This window comes from Berghia stephanieae, chromosome 3, assembly GCF_034508935.2.
Source record: "Berghia stephanieae isolate SIO BIC M18660-M18661 chromosome 3, UCSD_Bste_1.3, whole genome shotgun sequence".
NCBI lineage: Eukaryota > Metazoa > Mollusca > Gastropoda > Nudibranchia > Aeolidiidae > Berghia > Berghia stephanieae.
Window position 1 is genome coordinate 38,121,945 of NC_088362.1, and position 8,781 is coordinate 38,130,725.

At 37.7% G+C, this 8,781-nt stretch overlaps 1 protein-coding gene across 1 annotated transcript in view; it reads left to right on the top strand.

Moving 5' to 3' along the window:
• Nucleotides 1-8,781, top strand: part of LOC144967688 (large ribosomal subunit protein uL23m-like) — a 117,330-nt gene that overhangs the window by 104,292 nt on the left and 4,257 nt on the right. The window lies entirely within an intron of this gene.

The following is an 8,781-nucleotide window of genomic DNA, read 5'->3' on the forward strand; positions in this document are numbered from 1 at the left end:
CGCGCGCGCGCGTGTGTGTGTGTGTGTGTGTGTGTGTGTGTGTGCGGATTTTAAATAGAGATGATTGGCATTATGTAGTTTGATTGATTCGTCTTATATTATAATTTATTATTGCTGTTCCCCGCGCTCCAATAACAATAAATAAATACACAATGTTAACGATAACAAGCCTCTCTCATGACCTTTCTCATATTTCACGTGTCTCCTTTTAAATAAAGATCTTTGAAAGTTAATAGTTTAATGCGCACATTTTTTAAAAAGGGCTTTTATTTAGTGCAATATTCACTAAACGTGCCAAAAGCACTTAACAAAGGGTCCCTGGTCACAGTAATACGTATCAGTAAGGACGAGACATGACGCCTGTTAGGCGATATTACTTTTTTTTTTTTTGCCCGACAGAGACAACGCTATTAAGTTAACGGTCAAGTACTCATTTTAACCTGAGTACCGTGAGAGAATGTGAGTATAGAGCCTTTTCCAAAGCTCAACCATGCGCCGCTCGAACCCAAGACCTTCCAATCCGAAGGCGTGTCATACCACAAGTATAGTACGTGCATGTTAATAATTCATTTTGTTTTATGCCTATGGGGGGGGGGGGGATGAGTTTTCTGTACCAAATATTTTAAACACCGAAATTGTTTTTGAACTTCTTACATGTGCGTCTATGTGGTATGACACTCGCTTTCGGATCGGAGGTCTGGGTTCGAGCCTCTCTCGGCGCATAGTTGAGTCCTTGGAAAAGGGCTCTTTACTCATATTCTATCACCGTACTCAGGTGTAAAATGAGTATCTGGTCGTTAACAGTGTTGTCTCTGTCTGAATAAAAAATTGTAACATCACCTAACAGGCGCCATCTCCCGTCTTACATGGTAAGTGTTGCTGTTGACCAGGGACCACTTGTAAAGCGCTTTGAGCACGTTTAGTGGATATTGCGCTATATAAAAGCTCATTTTTGTCTTTACAGAGCACGGTAATTGATTGGTTAAAAGAGAATTTTTTTACCAACTCATAAAATGGGAGTTTAAATAGAAACCTTTACTGGAAACGAAATGGCTTTTCCCCCCTTTAACTTTAAAAACAAAAATCGTGAATTTGATCAATTTTTATTTCTCAGTCCATTTCCTTCATCTAGTTTTATATCCGACCTAATACCAGATTGAGAGGGTTGGTCACGTGACTTTGATCTTTATGCGATCAACGACCAGTAATATCCATTTCTTATCTACTAGTACCCCCCCCCCCCCCTTTTTTTTTTTTTTTTAATGTCTTCTTTCCCTTCCTCCAAATCGAATGCAATCCAAACATGGACGAGCTGGCTATCTATTTCTCCAGACAACGAAATTGCGACGATAGGACGTGTTGTTATTGTATTTGCCGTAGCTGTTGCTGTTCTTGTTATTTTAGTGTTGTTGGTTTTGTTGCTCTTTTTATTTCTGTTGTTATGGTTGGTATAGTATAGCTATGTTTTTTATTCTTTTTGTCATTATTTTATTGGGGGGGGGGGGGAAGGAGGATTATTTTGCTTCCCCTCCTCCCCCCCCCCCTTTTTTTTTTTTGAGGGGGGGGGGTTGGGTTGTTTTGGTTTGTTTTCTTTTGTATTTTTTATGTTAATATACCCAGTCGTTTTTTTACCACTCTATGTACAATTTTTCCAATTTGTCTTTCCTTTTTTGAAACATCGAACTGTGAAATAATGGAAGTAAGAAATTAAGGAGTAGGCACCGGTGTAAGATAAAGAACTGAACAAGTGTGTAGGAAAGGTGCCAGACAAAGCAAGAAAGAAAAACAGACATCAGGTCCACTGATTTTTTTGGGATGTTTTTATTTTCTTGTATTTTTCTTTCTTGCTTTGTCTGGCACCTTTCATACAAACTTGTTCATACTTTATCTTTGTAAAATGATGGAATGGTGGTCTTCAGACCGCGGAGAGTGATACATTACATACACTGAGAACAATACTACTACTACTACTACTACTACTACTACTACTACTACTACTACTACTACTACTACTACTACTACTACTACTACTACTACTACTACTACTACCACTACTACTACCACCACCACCACACTATGACACAGCACAAATTTGGAATGTCTCAAAATGTTGTTTTCCAACAGGTTATGTAAACAATGACTTCTATAACCCAAGACACAATGAAGAGATTTAAAATAACATTATTCATTTGTGATACCATGCCATAGATCGTATTGTCATTACGACCATTCTTTCACACAATAAAGGGGTTTTTTTTTATCTGGAGTCAGCTTGAACTGTAATTATGATCACAAAAGACTGTTAATTATTCTGTTTTCCTGTATGACTCGATGGTCCGTCACGATTCCAAACAAGAATTCACGTTTTATGGCTCGTGTTTATCAACAAGCAAACAAAACAAAACAAAATCAAAACAAAAATATAACACGAATAAATCGAGATTTACCCCCGTTTCAGTAGCTTGAAGTGGAAATGGATCTTGTGTTGTTTTTTGTTTTTTGTTTTTTTGATTTTTTTTTTGTGGGGTGGGGGTGTTTGTTGTTGTTTTTGTTTTGTTGTCTTTTTTGATGTTTTTTTAAAAAACTTATTTCTTTCGTTTTTCTCTTCTTTTCTTTACTACTACTACTACTACTACTACTACTACTACTACTACTACTACTACTACTACTACTACTACTACTACTACTACTACTACTACTACTAAGACAATTATTATTATTATTATTATTATTATTATTATTATTATTATTATTATTATTATTATTATTATTACTGTTGTTTTTATCATCATCATCATCATCATCATCATCGTTGTTGTTAATGTTGCTATTGTTTTGTTATTGTTATTATTGTTGTTGTTCTGTGTCCAACATGGCGACTACCATGCTACATCGATCCACCCTTCTATCTATCCATCGATCCACCCATTCATCCACCATCCATCCATCTATTAATATATATAATAATAATAATAATAATAATAATAATAATAATAATAATAATAATAATAATAATAATAATAATAATAATAATAATAATAATAATAATAATAATAATAATAATAATAATAATAATAATAATAATAATAATAATAATAATAATAATAATAATAATAATAATAATTACTATTATTATTGTTATTATTATTATTATTATTATTATTATTATTATTATTATTATTATTATTATTATTATTATTATTATTATTATTATTATTATTATTATTATTATTATTATTATTATTATTATCTGTATTACAGACACCATACCATCTCAGGTTTCCGTTTAATTCGGTCACGATTATGAATTGTCATTCTTCGATAGATTGAATGGTGTAAACAAAACGATAACATTAATTTATGAATCATCCCATTAACTAGTTCGTCTCCTTCTCTTGTGTTGTATTATTATTGTTATTCTTGGTTCCCCCCCCCCCCCCCCACCCCTCCAGCCTACATCATCTATTAACACAAATTGCACTGTGGTCCACTTCGAACACCGGTCTCCAGAAATCTCTGATGCATGAATTTGTAAATACTCGAGCGGTAATCTATAGAATAAGAATTAATTGAGCCACACAAAACATACTATAATATGTTATTAGTAGATATTGTCAAATGACAATTGATGATAATCATACCTTGTAATTGAATCAATCCGGAATGAAAGAAAATATCCGACACATAATGATAATAATATTATGTACGTACTATTCATAAAATGAATGGTATGGAATCACCTAGCCTCTGTGTATGTTTGTGTGTGTGTGTTTGTGTAGTCTGTGTGTGAATGGTAGAGATAGAATTGAATCAATCGTTTGAGGTTTGCAAAATGTGCCCGAACGGTTACAGGGACACGCGCGCAGAAGCATCCGAACGCATTGTTTGCTAATGCGAATAATAATATATACTCTTGACGAATAATATTGACAAACAAGTCTTTTGAACGACACCAAGTCAGTTAAACGATGCCACGAACGTGTGTGACGAACGCGCAAGAAAATGGCAAGAGAAATGCAACAATCGGATAATATTTAAAACGTTGCTCTATAAAATGTATCCTCAACTACTTCTTCCTACCCCCCCCCTCCACCCCTTCGACATGTCTTAAATAATAAGAACTTAAGATTCAAACAAAAATTTTTAGGATAAAATGATGTTCATTCTGCCATGCTCTGGAAAATGTCATTTTAAAATTTGGCCAGAAAACTCGCCTTTCAAATATCGATCGATTTAAATTACCCTCATCTTGGAAAAAAAATTCTCAAACTTGGGACTTCGCGAAGTCCCAGGTTTGGGAGTTTGTTTTTTTTTTCAAGATGAGGGTCGTTTAAATCGATCGATATTTGAAGGACGAGTTTTCTGGCCAAATTTTAAAACATGGGTTTTTCCAGAGTACGGCAGCATTGTCAATCAATGTTTCATGATGGACAGAAACTAGTCTTCTAATCCATGGCCAAACCACTGCTTGAAAACATCGTCCTTTTAATGGCCGGATGTTTCCAAACGCAGGGACGCGAATATTTGCAAACGGAGGACGCTAGTATGTATTCGCAAACGCAGAGGCACGTGTTTTGCAAACGAAGGACGCGAATATTTGCAAACGGAGGACGCTAGTATTTGCCAATGCAGTGGTACTGCAAACGCAGGGACGCAAATATTTGCAAACGCAGAGGCACGTGTTTTGCAAACGCAGAGACGCGTCCGTTTGCAAACGAATATTCGTTCGGTTCGCCGTCCGCACCCGTCCGTTCCAAGTCAAAGGGGGTGAATGACGATGGTGTGTGTAACTGGGGCGCTTGTCACCTGTCTTCTCTACCGTACATCAAACAAAATACAATTTACATTTGTAGCAAATCGGTATAACGTGTAGGTGATTTAGATCCTTTCAACTGAAACTTAAGTCCGAATACGAAACCTTGATTTTAGAAAACCCAAAAAACTTGAGCTTTTATATAGCGCTATAAATATCCACTAAACGTGCCCAAAGCACTTTACAAGGGGTCCCTGACCAACACGTAGGACGAGACATGACGCCTGTTAGGCGATATTACATTATTTTTTTTCGGACAGGCAACGTTGTTAACGGCCAGGTACTCATTTTACACTTAATGAGCCTAAACCTGTGAAATATTATTAAACCTGTGACTTCGAAATAGTCTGGATGTTTGTTTTGTTTTGTTTTTTCTTTGTTTGTTTTGTTTTTGCTTTTTTGTTGTTGTTTTGTTTGTTTGTTTGTTTTGGGGTTTTTTTGCTCTTTTTTTTGTTTGTTTTTTTGTTGTTGACAAGTTAGGGGTTATTTTAATATATCGTTGTCTGCCATTTTTTGGTCAATTGTAAAATGGAGTCATGTCAGTGTATTGTTCTTTAAAAATGGTACAAGGATTACGGTGAGGATAGAAATTCCGTATCTACTCGTGTTGTTGTTTGTGTCATCTCGTTATCACCAACCTCATGGGAAGTGCTATTACCTCCCTGCTCAGGTGTGAAATTGTGAGTACTTGTCGGAAAATGAAAATGTGTAATTTTTCGACTGTTTGGTGTCATGTTCATCTCATTGTGATCCATGTTGCTGTTGTTGTGTAGGGACAGATAAGGCGCTTTGATTATAATTGAGTATGAAATGCCTTGAGTTTAGGACTCCGATCAGATCTTTAATACAAGACTCTACCTCGACGTTATCATAATTTATACATTACAACAGCATCTACTGTTCTGTCGTACTCTGGAAAAACCCATATTTTAAAATTTGGTCAGAAAACTCGTCCTTCAAATATCGATCGATTTAAATGACCCTCATCTTGACAAAAACTCTCAAACCTGGGACTTCGCGAAATCGATCGATATCTGAAGGACGAGTTTTCTGGCCAAATTTTAATATTTTTTTTATTTTTTATTTTTTATTTTTTTTTTTTAAACCGGAGTACGGCAGTGTTCTCCTAGATCATTCTCTTACCATACCTGTGTTACCTCAGGGGTTAGGCCTATCTATCTACCTGTCACTTTTACATGTTGTTATATTGCCCAATCACCAATCCCCTCCCCCCTCCTCTTTCCTATTTCTCTCCACCCCCACCCCCCACCCCCTCCCCGGGCCAACCCCCTGCCGTCCATATTGCCTGTTTGGCTCTGTCGACTCAGGTAAAGGACTCAGGGCGAGGATGGGGCTATACAGTAGTGCGTTCACTCTCTCTCTCTTTCTCTCTCTCTCTCTCTCTCTCTCTCTCTCACACACACACACACACACACACACTCTCACCTTCTCTCTCTCTCTCTCCCTCACCCTCTCTCTTTCTCTCACCTAAATCTCCCGCTCTCTCTCTCTCACACACACACACATACATACACACACCTTCTCTCTCTCCCTCTCTTTCTCTCTCCCACCCTCTCCCTCTCACCTCCTCTCTCTCTCTCTCTCTCTCTCTCTCTCTCTCTCTCTCTCTCTCTCTCTCTCTCTCTCTCTCTCTCTCTTCACCACTACTACTATTATTACTACAACAATAACATATACATCAATCACCACCACTACTACTACTACTACTACTACTACTACTACTACTACTACTACTACTACTACTACTACTACTACTACTACTACTACTACTACTACAGCTACTACTACTACTACTACTACTACTACTACTACTACTACTACTACTACTACTAGTGCTACTACAACTACTACCACTACTACTACTACTACTACTTACTACTATACTCTACTACTACTACTACTACTACTAACTACTACTACCTACTCTACTACTACTACTACTACTACTACTACTACTACTACTACTCTACTACTACTACTAGTACTACTACTACTACTACTACTACTACTACTACTACTACTACTACTACTACTACTACTACTACTACTACTACTACTACTACTACTACCACCTCCTGCACACCTATAATGCTTCAAACCCGTGTCCTTCGCATACCACGTCTCTGAGATCTTGTCCCAGCGGGAATTCCCCAAATCCTCCCATTTTAACCAGTTCACGGCCAAAACAGGCATTTTAAAATTTGGCCAGAAAACTCGTCCCTCAAATATCGATCGATTTAAATAAACCTGGGATTAAGGAAGACGTCACAAAGTCCCAGGTTTGAGAGTGTTTCCAAGATGAGGGGTCATTTAAATTGGTCGATATTTGATATAATGGTCAAATTTTTAAACATGGCGTTTTTCCAGAGTACGACAGTGAACTTGTTGAAGATCCCCTGATGATTTTATACAAAATGTTAGTAAATAAAAATTTATCGCATTTCTTGTTCCACGTTCAATCATGTTGTATCTTATAGATAGTATGCCCTTGTCTAAGAAGCTCATAACATTGCCATCCGGAAGTATAACGGACCAACACACAAAACTGTGTGTATCCATGAACGTTTATAGTCTGGTTAATACAGTTCAGTGAGCATTACTCATAAACGCGGATGGCAAAAAACAATAACAAAGACTTGAGTGACGTCATCTTCGAACTATCTATAGATAGTATGCAGATGACGTCACTCAGGCCTTTGTTATTGTTTTTGCCATCCGCGTTTGTGAGTTGTTCTCACTGAACTGTATTAACCAGACTATAAACGTTCATGGTTACACAGAGTTTGTGTGTTGGTCCGTTATACTTCCGGATGGCACTGTTGTGAACTCCTTGGCCAAGCGCATTCTATCACCAACACACAAACTCTGTGTAACCATGAACTTTCATAGTCTGGTTAATACAGTTTAGTGAGAATAACTCACAAACGCGGATGGCAAAAACCATAACAAAGTGACGTCATCTGCATACTATCTATACTCGATTGTCATGGTAATATCATTTCAATTTATTCAAAACACATCACCTTTGTGTAAATCTCTGTGTGTGTGTTTGTTTGTGTATATATGTGTCTTTGCTTGTGTATGTTTGTGTGTGTTATTTCTAGTCCTGTAAGATCCGAATTACCGCATACTACTGTACGATGACCAGACTAAGGGGTCAACTGTCCGTTATGGTTGACTGGCCCCGTCTTCCGTATGACGTCATGTCACGTGATGACTCAGATGTTCACATGGCGTCACAGACTACTGTGTTATCTATGCATGGCGTTGTGGTCTCCACGATGCTGCCAGGGCTGCACTTTATGGCCTTTGTTTTGATGGTATTGCTTTCACATAATTGACAAGAGAGAAAAAACGAGCTTTTATATAGCGCAATATCCACTAAACGTGCTCAAAGCGTTTTACAAGGGATCTCTGACCAACAGCAACACGTAACATGTAGAACGGGACACGACGCCTGTTAGGCTATATTGCAATTTTTTTCCGACAGAGACAACGCTGTTAACGGCCAGGTACACATTTGACATCTGAGCACGGTGAGAGAATGTGAGTAAAGAAGAGCCTTTTGCGCCGAGCGAGGCTGGAACCTTCCGATCCGAAAGCGAGTGTGATACCACTAGACCACATAGCTGCACAACTTCTGTTATCTCTTGAATGTTTTCCCACGATGGTGTCAGGTCGACCCGATCCATATCGTCAAGGCCAGATTGCAGTTTTTCAATTCCCTCCACGCCCCATAACGATGACCTTTAACCTTAACAACGCCATTCACACATCTCTCATTCGTCCTTAGTGTTTCATTCATCGTGTTTTGTTGATAAAGGGGAAACCCGAAACGTCCACAGTATCTGTTCTAGTCTAATAAATTGAAGCTTACAATTCAATACTTCATCATCATCATTGCCTTTTTCACCCTGGGTCAGGGCTTATAGCCCACAGACAAACAG